Here is a 14466-nt window from a genome sequence, read left to right as displayed (position 1 = left end):
TAGGCATGCTTATGACTTAAGAGTTCACAAAATGCCAGCAAAGCAGATAATGACCAAAAGCTCTGAATGCCCGGAGCTTTTCCCTAGCCTCAAAGAGAGATGAAGATGGGTGGACCTGCCCACAAGAAGACTGAGGATGTGAGAGCGGGATTGCAAGGGTTCATGTGCTGTGCCAAACAGCTCCATGGTGGGACAGACCCCGACACCAAGGGCCTTCTTGGCACTCTCTGTAGTCACGGTGGGGCTCCTTCTCTGGGTGAGGAAAGCTGCATCCGAAGTGCCGACAACTTGGGTTTTGCAGGGTGAGAACAAAGTTGAGTAACTGCAACTGGCGGTACTGGCAACGTCAGAGATAAGGCTGGCTGAAGAGAGGTGGCTTTGCCTGCGAAGGCAATACTAGTACCGCAGGGTGATTCCTGGTCCTGGTCCCATGAAGGTTCAACTGGAAAGACTCAGTATTGACCTGGGATGTAATTTTGCAGCTGATATTTAGAAATAAAGCAGGAGGCAGGTCCCAAACCCTGGATGCATCGCCAGGTGCTCTGCTTTAGCTGGAATGTCGAATGCGCTCTGCTGAGGGTGTTGAGGAGGGAAATGACAGAATGAGGTCAGCAGGATCGGTTTTGTTGGCCATGTGTTTTCCCCTATAACAAGATACAGTCCCTCAACCCTGGTGATTAAGGGACAGCAAATTTTCAGATTTAGAGTGTTGTGTCCTGGGACATAGCTTGCAAAACTGATTTTAAAAATGCTATAAATGAATGGATTTATGTATATTGTTTTCCCAAATGAATTTTTTTGACCAGAGGAAAAAGCAAGTGCAGTAAGTCTGACGGTATCTCATATGCAACCGAGGGATTAAAATATCTGCTTCAAATGTAAATCACAACTGAACCCAAGTTACAAATGGATGAACAATGCTCCCTTAGCATTGCTAGTACTGTTGTAAATCTTCCAGCCGAAGCTTGCAATACAAAGGAGCAGGTTGCACACGTTGTTTTTCAGAGTTGAACAGACAAGCCCAGCTCAGCCTTGCCCTAGGTAAGAAGATGTAACAAAAGTAGACTCACTGTCTTCACAGCACATGCAATACTTTTACGTACCTTCTAGCTCCTTTTGTCTCAGGGCCATGCATTTCTAAAAAGGCTTTGACTAAAGAAAAAGAAAAAATACAATCCTTTGAGCTACCGTAAGTAAAAGACTTCAAGTCATTCTGTAACTATTTCTGGATTTCTCCCCAAAGTGCTGAATAGTTTGTCTGGGGGAAAAAACACAATCAAGATTCGTGGGGCAGGAGTTGGTGGTTTTCCTTTATCAACTAACGGAGCAAAACCACTCACCTGGAGTATAGAAGAGCTGGATTCACTGTGGGAGGGGGTCAAATCCGTATTTCTCACCCCACAGAAGAGTATCTTACGCACACAGAGCTTTGGACTTGTCTGGTTTCAATCTTTTGTGTTGTACTCGCCATGTCACACGAAACATTTAAACACTCGTAGAGCCCGGGAACAGGGGATAAATGCTTTTCCACCAGCCTAATGTGAATCCCTCTTGTGGGAGGTTATGCATAGCTCTGCTCTCTTACTTCCATGTTTATTTAATTTTTTTACATTAAAGTGAAATATTGTTTCCAGAATAACACTGTTCAAGTTCCCCAAGACAGATAAAGGAGTTGAAATCAACTTTTCGTGTTTCATGAATGAATTTCCTAATAAGTGACCTTTTGGATAAAAAGATGCTGAGGTCATTTTCCATGTGAATCTATTCTTTATGCCTCAGTTTGCCTTTATAATTTTATAACAGAGGATAACAGAGCAATCCTGGACTCTGAGTTGCTTGGCCAGTTGGTAATAGGGAGAAGCACATGATACTGTATTTAAAGGAGATAGCATGGCAGTTGCCACGTACTGTCTGCTGGGCTGCAGGCTTATGGCAGGTGAGCCTTGGGAAGTGAAGTGCCTGTGCTACATACTCTGACACTTTCACGCTTCTACAAATTACAGGATACTTGGATTAGTAACCACAGAGTCTTTTAATTACAGTTCGATAACTCGTACCAAATTAGCTTTGTAAATGAACGTGATGGGTTGGAAAGTTAAGGGTCATACTCCTGGGAGAAGCTGAACACGTGGAAATGATGGCTCAGACTTTCGAAGAGTCAACCGCACATTCGTCATCCTCCTGTCTGGTGGGATAGATGGGGCCGGTTACAGAAGAAGTCACGGTTGTGTATGGAGAGACTGCAGAGAGGTAGGCTTTTCCAGTTAGATACCCACTATGCTCTCCTATTCGCTCCCCATCGCCCTTGACTTCTCAGGGCTGTTTTCACCTCCTGCTATCATCCCGTCCATCGGCACTGACCTCTTTTGCGGACCTGTGTTCAATGTACCCTGAAAATCTTGGTAATACGGTGTTTGCTGCCTTTCCCATGTCCACCCTGGTGTTCATATCCTCGATGAATTCCAGCCAGTTAATGAGGTGTGCCTTTCCCTTCCAGAAACCGCAGTACCACTACTTAACCCCTTGCCTGCCATCTTTCCCAGCACCCCAGGGGCTACACAAATAAAGCGAGCTCACTTGGTGGTTTTACTGCTGGGATGTAAAGCATATGCTCGTAGTGCTGTGGGGAATCTGAATTTCCTCTTGTGCTGCATGCGCTCTCTCGAGTTTCTGGAGGCATCACAAGCAATTAATCATCTTAGACTGGCCCAGAAATCCTTCTGCTCACAATCATTACTGAGGTCTCCGTCATAGTGAAGTTTTAATAATCGGATCTGAGTTTCTAGTGTCCTTAGATACCCCCCCAAAAAATTCTCAGTGTTGCTTGCCTTGCCTTGTCCACTCATTAGAATGGGTGCAGCTTGCCCCTTCACATAATTTCCTCACTTTTCCCTTTGTCTGTTAGTCTATTTTTGTGGTTGTCTCATGGACTGTCAGTTAAGCATAATTCACCAAAAATGCAGTAATGGTTTTGGTTCATTACACTGCAGCTCACCATTATGTTGCAGTATGTGTGCATTTGCTACACCCCTGGTCTGAAGGTGCTCACTTTGAGTGGATGCGGTGATTTAGTAGTATTTAAGCAAATGAGTCGATTCGGGGATTTTCAGTTACCCACCACTGAATGGACCTATTCCAGCAACGCTGATGTAAGTGTCACCATTTGGAGTATAGCATCAGGGAGCCCTGGGTCACTGGTGCAATGTCACTGGAAGTTATGTGCTGGCTGAACCATGACCACCTGAAGGCTGCTCAGAGGTGTGTGTGCGGTGGATGCTCTGGGAAGTGCATTCTGGAGGACACTTGCTCATATCATGAAAGCCTACCAGTTCCCATGTGGGACTCTCCAGAAGGATAGGTAGACTTGGCTTTGTCCTCAAAGCTAGAAGAGTGCAACTGGCCCATGATTTCCCCTGGGAGGTGTCTGCTTGCTGAGAGGAGGTATGAGATACATTCCTTGGTTGAATGCCTCGAAATACAGCCAGAACAACTCCAGAGGCAGGTTTGATGATGTCAACACTGATTCTCCTTTCCCTCTCTCTGATCACCAGTGGGCAGCTCAGGAAGGTCCCCAGAAGGAGAGGAGGTGCTGGACCAACGTGCTCCACAACAAATCTCTGATCAGAGCCTTTAGCAGGTTGGGAATGGGTGACAAGGGACTCCTGCTGCCAGGCCTCTAATCACCAAACAAGGTTTCCTAGTGCTGAATCTTCAATAAGAACCAAGGGAATGGAGCCACTCTCTTCTGGCAAAAGGCTGTTGACATAGTACTAGGGCACTGTGGTCAAGACCATGAGCATGGCCAGGCATCCGTGATCTCCATCACTATTACTACAACCTGTCAAAAATGGCACAATTTGCTGGCCTGCTCTTCTGGGACCAGTTCCTGAGGGACCTGAGGGACAGTCTGATTTTTCAGTGCCAGAGAAGTCACTGATTTGGGGTGTGGGAGTAGACTGGTGGTAAGTTACCCATCTACGTGCGTCAGTGATGGCTTCACAGTGCACTTGTGTGCTTGCAAATACATGGTTGCTTTCCAAACCACTCCGTACCGTCAGAATTATCCAGAAACATTTAAAAATATGGATGTATTTTTAATTCAAGAAAATGACTACCTGATTTTATGCTTTGTTTCACCTGCTTTCTCTTTTTCCCTTCCATCCCAATGACAAAATGAATTGGTAAAACTGAAGCTGCAGCATCCCCTCCCAAGACTTAAGCAAATCCAAGCAGGTTTTATTTTTTCATTCTACAATAAAGGAGTCTAAAGTGCTTTGCAAAAATACTCAGTTGGGGATTTTGTTTTGTTTTGTTTTAAAGAAATTAAATTAAAAAATAAGTTCTCCAAAGAGTATGTCCCGTTTTCTTATCAGCTATCCTTCTAGAGGAACTTCTAATGAATGGAGGGGAGTATGACATTGTGCTAATGCCCAATCCATCATTCTTTGGAAGCATTTTTCTCTGAGATGTCCCAACTCCTCCTACGTTACTCCTTTGCTGAGTAACCTTTTAAAGCCCTCCTCCCGTTTCACCCCTAGATTGCCCAACTATGGCTAGGACTGTAAATTGCGGCAGACCACATTCCTGTGGCTGATCTCTCCTCCTTCTCTGTTTCTCCTAGCTGGTTGTGGACCTCTGCTACCTCTTTTCCACTTAACTGCTGAGGAAACCCTTTTTTTCATGGCACTGGAATGGATCTTGGCTTTCATTGGTTCATCTGCCGTTTTTCTGTTGAACAACATGTGGTTTGGGGGGTGGAAGGGAAAAACCAAAACCTGGTTTTGGATTTTTTTTTTCTGTTGAAGGACATTGTTCTGAGCAAAGCTGGGTGACTGCAAAGGAAAGCAAATCCTCATGTTGAGGTTGAGCTTGAATAGGGCAAATGCAGTCTTGAGGGGACCTATTTCTGCCAAGGCTTTGCATCCTTTGCCAAATACAAACATTGCCACTTTGGCACCTCCTGAGAACGCCAATCATTTCTCCTGCATAATAAGCTTATGTTTTTGGAGCAAACACTTTCTGAGGACAAATAGTGACAGCAGATAGGAACAAAGTCTAATTTCTTTCTTTGAGCTATGAGAAAACACCTTTCCCTTTCCATTATGACTTCATGAAGAAATATAAGCTATAATGATGTGATGGAAAGTGGCATTTAAAAATGCTGAAATGGGACATCTAAGTGAAAAGGTATCTTTATTTACAGTTTCTGGCAGAGTATTGACTTGGCTTGTTTATTTTCTGGTTGTGTTTGGAGTCTGATGTTACTCTGTACCGTGAGTGAAACATAAGCTCCCCGCAGCACTTTTCTGGGGATGTGGTGCCATGCTGGAAAAAACATCCTTTGGTTTTTAAAAAGGCAGTAATTTGTACATTACATTTCTTGCAAAGGTCTTTAAAGGCCCCTTTTATGTGGAATGATCCTTGCCTCATTCTTGGTGTAGGGGGACTTTTGTTTAAATGGATGAATTGTTTCGAAGGGACAGAAGTAGTTCTCCTTCCTCCAGCTCCCGTGTTTTTGGAGCCTCTAGACCACCCAGGAACAGCAGAGCTCAGAGACATCCAATGCTTTTTCTAAACTGTTCTTTGTATGAATTGCTTTCCTTTCTGGGAATAGCACTGTGCTGCTCCAAAGTAACAGACCCAGCCATATCTGTGAGCGTTGCTGTTTCAGCCCATAGCTGTCCTAGGTGTCCAAGTTCCCAATGTGATTACAGTACCAGTAAAGCATCTGTGTATTTCTGGCATCTTTAAAAAAGACAATTTAAGAGATAAAGTTCGAGAGGGCTCGAGAAACCAATGTGAGTCAGAAATGGTGACTTTGCATCCAAAACCAATGCAGGATTTTTCTCCTGGAACTGGAAATGATCTGGCAATGACAAGTTTGCTTCTGAGAACTGACTGAAAAACAAGAAAAAATGATTGCTAATGATACAGCCTGAAGACTAAGGAGCTCACCAGATCGCACTTTTCAGAGGATGCCTTTCCTGGGAGGGAAGATCGAATTCTGTCTCTCTGACAAGACCCTGAAAGCTGCCATCCACAATCTCGGTGTACTTTTAAGACTCCTCGGATTCTTCCTGTGCTATAGCAGCATCTCAGCAGGCTTCCCTCTCTGGATCTATGTCAGGGTTTACAGTACCAGTGATGCTGGATCCCTTAGCAGATTGCTTTGTGGACCAGGGGAGGCCTAACACCACTAGCACAAGAAGGGATGAGGCTGGTGGAGATGAGCCTCTTCCCAGGCTGCTTGCTGAGGGCTGGGGTCCACCAGGGAATGGGCTGCTGCTCCTTGGTGACCCCCTTCTGCTCCAAACACATTTGTCTACGCACCCTATGCCCCTCTGTGCCCCACACATGTGGGGCAGCCAGGAGAGCAAACCTCCCGCTCCCCCTGAGATTGCCTTCCCACCTCCAGCCCTGCCTCCTCCCTGGCAGCAGGATCACGACTTTCCCTGCGTGGGGGGACCCGCGTAGGGAGGACAAGGGCAGCAAGGAGACAGGCAGCAGCACGGGAAGGCTGGGGGGATATAGATGTGGTCATCATCTGGGGTTCCTGAGGAGAGGAGAGGAGAGGAGAAGGCATCAGGGAAGGAGAGGTCTGGGAAACAGAGAGTCCCTTGACTCTAAGCACCCCACTTCCCAGGTCCCTCTCCCCAACATCAAGGCCTTCCAAAATCCATCCCAGCTGTAGTCCTTCTGGGGGCTGGTTTGCCTGGAGGACAGTCTCCAGTAGGCTACACGGTCCTTTTGGATGAAAGCCCAAGCCTTAAAAGTTTTATTTACAGAACACGACCCGCTTTCAGCGGGAAAACTTTTTCTGGTGCGGAATAAATCCTCTCTATCTTCCACAAAAGAAATACCTCATTTCTTCTTGTAAACAGCTTGGCGTGGCTGGTGCTGTGTGGCCAATTCAGTTCACTGGTGGGATGTGATTTACCACAGGCATATTTATACACTGGCTATAAAATATAGTCAGTTTTCCAGGATGGAAAAGTGCCATTTGAATGTGAACTAATTATATTTACTTCCTTATTGTAAATTGCCGTTCAAAAGCAAAACCAGCAGTGACAGCGGTCAATGTTTATGTCTCATACGCCCACACAGACCTCTTCCAGTGAAAGAATGAAGGAGCAAATAATTTCTGAATGTGTCATTTTGATTTGGACCATTTCTAGTTCATATCAAGTTATTAAAGTGCCAGAAAAAAACATAGGTTTTTGACTGGTAATCTGGAATGTTTCAATTAAAAATTGCCTAACAGGGATGAGTTGAGAAGCCCGAACAAACCCTTTTCCACAAATCTGTCTTTTTTTATTTTAAACAAAGAAATGTTTTGCTGAAAACTTTTCAGCTAATTCTACTAACCAAGAGCCAATGAAGCCGAAGCTAAAGTCAGGCTGGACATAAAGCAGACTTTTAAAATAACAGCAATAATTTAGGATTGGAAGAAATAAGCATGTGATGGTTTCTATGTGATGGGAATTTTTTAATCAGAGTAGGGGATTACTGAATGACATACTTCCTTCTGGATCAGATGGAAATTCAGAGAAGGCCTTGACATATGTGATACAGAAGTGGTATTAGATGGTTTGAACAGCTCCTGCCAACCATATAATGTATGGCACTGAGACCCTCTCCCACAGGCAATACACTGACTTCAGCAAAATGCAGGGGTCTGCTATGGCCCACATACTGGTAGTAGAGCAACCCAGCAATGGCATAAAGCTATTCAACACCCTCTTCTAGCTGGTGATCCTGCCCATGGGGTGAGACTTTTGTCCCTGAGCAGTAGCTGGCCCAATGAAGGGAAACTGGCTTGTTATAGAAGTAGTCACTGGAGATTTTCCTTTTATTTCAGTGGTTGAGGAGCTGAAAGTCCTGGCTTCACTTTCTCGGCATCATGCTGATGTGCTCACTGGGGGCCCCTGATGGGCCCTGGGTCTCATCAGTCTGGCAAGCGCTTGCCAGTGTTTACAGACAGCATTTACATAGCACGGAGAGGAAAAATGACATTTTGTATTCGAAGCACATCTTGGGGCTGAGAGAGAGGAAGGAGGGAGAAGCTGGTGTGTGTGAGGTGCTTCCTCTGCCACCACTCAGAGGTTAAGGACTCTCCAGCCATTCTTCTCCCGTGAAGACTCATGGTGTGGCAGAGGTAGGTTGTTAGTGAGGCCGTGTCCCCTCTCCTCCAACATCTGCGAAAGCCCTCCAGGCTGTTGGGATGAGGCACTCAGAAACAAAAGCCGGAATGAAGGTTGACAGCCACCTTCAAGTATCTCAGTGAACGATATCATTAATAACATGGTTACATGCTCTGGTTTCATGACTGCAATGGGTAATAATGAGGTATTTCTTTGCAGATACTGCTCCCTCAGGCTTCATTTCCCGGAGCCATGTGCCAACCACCTATAAAACTCTATCATGGCTTGCAATGATTCCTCCTCCCTCTTTGCAGAGTCATGGGAGTGTTGGGGTGCTTTGCAAAGAGTACATTCACAACGTGCCTGTGAGGACAAAAGTGTGATGTTTTAATGAGCATGCTCATTTCAGAGCTGGGGGTAAAAAGCAGGGGAAAAAAAGGTAAAAAATATGTCTTTACCTTTGGTCATGCATCATGCAATGGTATTGTGTTTAGTGCTTGACCACCATCCAAAGAGGTTGACCATCTTTGGGTATCTGCCTAGTTCAGCAGACAAGACAAATATAGAAACATACACAAAAGCAATTCAGGTGTGCAGGGGGATAACAAATGACAGCCAGCTTTAGCATGTAGGTGGGAGGTGGGTCAGTAGGACTTGGATTTCCTATTTATGTGTTCTGAATATTCCTTTAGAGGTGCTTAAATCTCTTTTGAGCATATAACTATAGCCAAAATAAGATATTTAAGATTAGACTCTGTGAATAACTCTGAAGAAATTCTCTGCATCTAAATGCCCTATGAGATCTGCTGTACTAAGTATATTCACTGCATAGCCAATACAATGAAGACATTGTGTTCATTCAAAATAATACAATGGTTGGGACATTTGACTTGGAGAAGGCAGATATGGGTTGTTTTAGCTCTGCTCTTAGTCTAGTTAACCACTGATAGCAGCAAAGGACCAAATTCAGATCTCTGTGGTATCACAACACTCCTTTAGATGTCCAAGCTACAAAAGTGTCTAAATACAAGAGGGTAGTGAGATACTTAGATTAAAGTCAGTGGACTGGAGCAACCATGAGGCTTAAGATAGGTCCCTTTTAGGTCATCTAAACATGGTCTTTATATGTTTCATCAAGGAGATGTTTTTCCTAATTTTGCTTGTGTGGAAAAGCATTGTCTACTGCTCAGATAGGAAGAAATCTGCAGAGATTTCAAGAAGACTCTAACTAAATTCCCCTTATGATGGGTGTGAGCTATTTCCTGAATGTATTGATGATGTGGATGAATGATGGTTTTGATTTCTAAGCAGAGATCTGAATCTGTTGCTGACCCTATGGGAAAAACAGAAGCAAAGGTGCACTCTTGTGTAAAATAAAGCGACTTAGGGCAAAACAGTTTAAAAAGCTGGTAGAACTTCCATTTTTTCATGTATGATATTTTGCTGAACTCACGATCTGGGGAAGAGACTTGCATTGATGAGCTAAATGCAGGACACTAAATATTGCTTTAAAGTCATTTGTCTCAGAACCAACTACCTCTTCTGAGAGAGAAACCTTTGCAATATGATTTATAATTGCAAATTTCTGAAGGCAAGGTTGCCTTGGTTGTGAATTTTTTCATCTTTCAGCCTCAATTCTATGCCATGTGGTTCTAGTGTTGTATTTTATCTTTGGTTTTATTCATAACATGGCTGTAGCAATAAAAATAATTTCCTTGCTGACCTTCTATCAATGTATTCATTCTGTTTCAAAGGGCACATTGTCCCTCATTGCCTTATAACTGGAGAGGCAAAATAGCTTGATGGTGGTGTGTGTGTTTTGAACAATCGTTGGGCCTGTGGCAAAGATCCTTTATAAACTGACACAGTACACAGTGCAACTACGCACCATGCCTTGAAACTAATGAGTGTCCATGATTTTGCAGCCTACAAATTATTTTGTGACTTATGTTAGAAAGATCTCCCTGAGAATTAAGAAAGTTTTTCAGTGCCTTTCATCTCCAAAGTCCTCACCTTGATTGCCTCTATAGAAGTTACTCCTTCTGTCTTTTTGCATATGAATCTTTCTAGCACTGAAGCGTTCAGCATCTCAAATGCAGGCCAGCTTTTGCTAGTGCCAACAGTCTGGTGGTTGCTTTTCCTTTTCTGAGTGAGAGGTGAGGTGATTTATTAATATTGAAGTTGTAGGGGTCTGAAGAGCACAACCCAGCTCTTGCTAAAACTGCTTAAGCCTTTCATTCACAGAACTAAGAAGCATTTTCAAGGTCACTCCTGGTTTCTGGCCCAGAGAATACTTTGTTATCCCATGCAGAAAGGAAAACCTTAGCTGCAAAACTGGAAGCACATTAAGATGCATGTATGTGTATACATATGTACACACAAACACACACAAACTCAGACCTATATCCTGATGATTAGGCACTCTTTTGGAAAATGGGCACTGTGCATTCAACAACAATAATATCTTAATTTTACTTGATGGGGAGCCACCTCAAAGAATTTGTGAGCTTTTTTGCATTTCTATATAAATTGTGCTTAAGGATTTTGTATTCAGCACTGGAAATCTGCAAAGTTTAGCAAGAAAGAGTTTAGCACCAGAACTCGAGAGCAACAGTTATTTTGGGAAGGGGAATTCTGGTGGAGCAGGACTGTATGCCTCAGCATCCTTTGGGGCAGCAGCAAACAACTCTCTTCTCTCACAGACTTGAGGTTTGTAAGGAGCAGTTTTTGGCCACATAAAGCTGCAGCTTTTGAGAATGTGACCCTGCATTTATAGAAAAAAAAGGTATATCCAAATCAGGGCTTGACTGCTGGTCTCTGTGAGCCGTCTGCCCCCATATTTAACATTGCAGTCTTCCCAATGACTCTTTTGTCATTGTTCATTCAATTGCCATTGTCATTTGCTCATGAATTTCAGGCATAACCCTCCCAACATGCATGCTGATGTATGCAAACGATTTTTCATTCAGGTAAAGCAGATGTATATGCAGTAGATCTTTCTTTTGAATAAAGAACAACTAAGAGAACAGATGGCAAAGGGACTGATTTTCACTTCATGCTGCTTTTTTTACTTCAGATTATTTTTAGTGGTTGATGTTTCATCTGTTTTGTGAATGTATACATAAGAGGTGAAGAAGATCCTTGCAATTGATTTGTTAATTAAAAACAAATGAACTATAGAGAAGATTCTACGCTGGTCCATTATAAGATGAAATAACACTGGCTTCAGTAGAGCTATGCTGATTTAGGTTGTACAAGAGACAAAGTAGCCAATAAATGGGGACATCACCAATGTGTACAAACTGGAGGACGATGGTTTCTGACTATAGCACCCCTTGTGTACCTGGAGATACGTTTGCAGAGTGTTTGACAAGCAAACACATGCTTCCCATACCTGTTGGCTGGGGTCTATGCTGTATTGAGACCATTTCTCCTGTGCTGTCCTTGAGCTAAAAAGTCATGCAGAGACAGCCATTTGATGCTTTTGTGCTACAGTTCTGCATTGTGGGACAGAGCTGGCTAATTCAGAACGTGGGGTGTGAGAGCATGTGTCTGCCTGTAAAAGTCTTAGACCTGCTCATAACAACCATTTATTTTGATACCTCTGTCCTTCACTATCTCAGTGATGCAAAGTTTGGATTCAGACCAAACTTCTCCTTGGTCACCTGTAGTTCCTGGGACTGGATCCTCATTAGCACTTCTTACTAGTGTTAAGTGAGAGCGCCAGTGCTAAACAGGAGACTGTTTAGTGGAATATTTCAGGGTTGGTATCCAGTGCTTGAAATAACAATTGTGCTGTGTATTGTCTTTCCTGGTGTCTCATCGGAGCTGCAAGGCAAGGAGAGATAATTTCCAAGAACCAGCAGTTGTGATTCTGGGACTGATTTGTTTGGAAACTGATTGTTTGGTTGTAGAGAGGCTCCGGCTGAAATACATCCTCCAAGTCTTACTCATAAGCAGCAAGCTGATCTCCAGATGTCATCGGTACGTTCCTGTAGCTCTGTACCACATCTGGGCTCTGTCTGCCCACAACTGCTGTCAGCTCAGTATCACTGGCTTCTCACAATGAAGCTTGAAGCTGGGCAGGCTGCATTCCAGTAATGGGCTGCTGAAAAATTAATCCACTCTGACAAATTAACAAAAAGAAGCTTTGGAACCTTCCCAGATCTGCGCTGAAAACACCATTTGAGCTAAGCAATGTCAGCTCTCCGGTGTTAATCATAACCAGAAAAACATGGCACAGCCATCATTAAGTAGGCTGGTTTCCTGAGAGTTTTCTCATAAACTCTGTTCCGCTTTTCCAAAGGCAAAGCCATGTACACAACTTGGTGTGCATTTCCTTTCGTGCAGCAAGCAATTTGTAATGTTCATCTTGAGCTTTGGGGCAAAAAAAAAAATCTTTTAAAGGCAGAAGTGTAAAAACAGAACTAAGGAATCATGGGCACTAGTAAAGAGATCAGTGCTTTTGTTTAGGCTGAAAGAAGTGAAGTGCTCTGAATAATAACCTTGAAATTGAGCTGGTGCAGGGGAAATAATTTACCACAGAGTTACTCTTACTCTAACTATTCAGTCAGAGTACGTCAGGATTAAGCTTTGGCTTGGAGCAGTGTGTTGGAAAGTTTTCATTGTTTTTCCCACTCCCCTCTTGTGAAGGGTCTAGAAGATGCACCCGTAACGTGTTTTAGGCATTGCAATGCCTAACTCTCAGCTAACATATAACCTAGGCAAATTCACAGCCTTGAGTAGAAGTCTAGGTCTCTAACAAAATACCCATCTGTGGCATTGCCTCCTCATCTCTTACTTGCTCTAGGACTCCATGTTCAAAACAATATTTATATACTCTTGAGGACTGGCTGATTGCCTGCTTAACATTTGGTGTGGGGCAGACTGTGGCACCATCTAGCAAGGCCTCAAAAGAAGTTAGCTGCTGTGGTCCTTTCCCTCTTGCACCATGCTGTTTATATGTGTGCCAACCACATAGGAACAATTACAAGGCACTACTAGACACAACTAGCTGTTGTGAGACCACTGTATGAGGTGGCCTAAGAGATGTGGACAACTGAGATACCACTCCCAAGCAAGCAGAATGAGGCTTTGAAAACAGACCCCCCATCTTGTGGATAGGTATGCAGGTACTAGGCAAAATTAGCTAGTGCCTTGGGCTGGTTTTCATAAGAGGCCCAATGTGGTAAGCTCAGAAAATGCACTGACTCAGGTTCCACTGATAAAACAAGGAAATGCAAGGTTAAAGCTGTTGTTGGGTTTCAGGCAAGAGGTGGGACTCTGGGCATCTTAGAGGTGTCGGAACAAAGGCAGTTGTATGTGTGTATTTTGGGAGAACAATAGGCAGTGTGGTCTTTGGATATATCATCCAAGCGTAACTGAAGATCAGCAGAGCATTGTGAAGGAAATGTCTAACTATTAGACATGGCACACCTATGGGTGGAACCCATCTGCCCTAAGTTAGGCCAAGAATAAGACATTTAAGTGTGAGTTAGTCTTTGCTGGCTCCATCAACATATAGAAGTCAGAACCTCTGGAAGGTGATTCAGATCATCCTGAGATAGGTATCTAAGGCAGAACAGATTAGTTGTTCTCTGAGGGCTTTTCTGGGCACCATCAAGATCCTTTGCTCAGTTGCCACACAGTGTCATAGAGGGATATAGGAGGCAAGTTACCTAAACATTGATGCTGCCCATGACTACATCCCGAGGCCTGCAGCAATAAGGCTATTGGCCATCAGGGCTGCTCTTGTAGCCAGACTCTGTGACAGAAGATGTGCAGCTTTGGCTCAAGTCTGTCCAAGAAGACATTGGTAGTTAAAGTATTCATCCTTGGTATAGGAGCATTTTTCCAGTTCTCACTTGGCCTGGTTGTGAGTCTGTTCACACAGAAGGGAGATCCTGGGTACTGTAGGGTGCTCTAAGGCAAGTGTCTCTATGTCTTCTCCATGTAAGGTCTTCTGCCCATATATCCATGCTCATTCTCTTGTAGCTTTGATAATCAGACACCCCTCCACCCCTACATCCAAGGTCCATATCCTAAACTAGTGGGGTGTAATATTCTGCTCTTCTTACACATCTTTGTTCATAAACAGTGGCACAGTGTAGCTGACACAAGGACAAGGATAGTACCAGCTATCAGGGGACACTCGTGCCTTTTCCCATCCTTATAATCTGATACTTTATCCCTCTGGCCTGTGGGGTCTGGAGCAATGTGTTTCCTATGTGTGCTTCATGGTGGCACCAAGACTGAGTAGGGGAATGTCTCTTATGGACCTATGGGCTTCAGAGACTTCAAGGTCTGGTTTGCCCCTGATCCAAGT

The sequence above is a fragment of the Harpia harpyja genome, chromosome 15 (assembly GCF_026419915.1).
Source record: "Harpia harpyja isolate bHarHar1 chromosome 15, bHarHar1 primary haplotype, whole genome shotgun sequence".
NCBI classification, from domain to species: Eukaryota; Metazoa; Chordata; class Aves; order Accipitriformes; family Accipitridae; genus Harpia; species Harpia harpyja.
Note: the sequence above shows the minus strand (reverse complement) of the source record.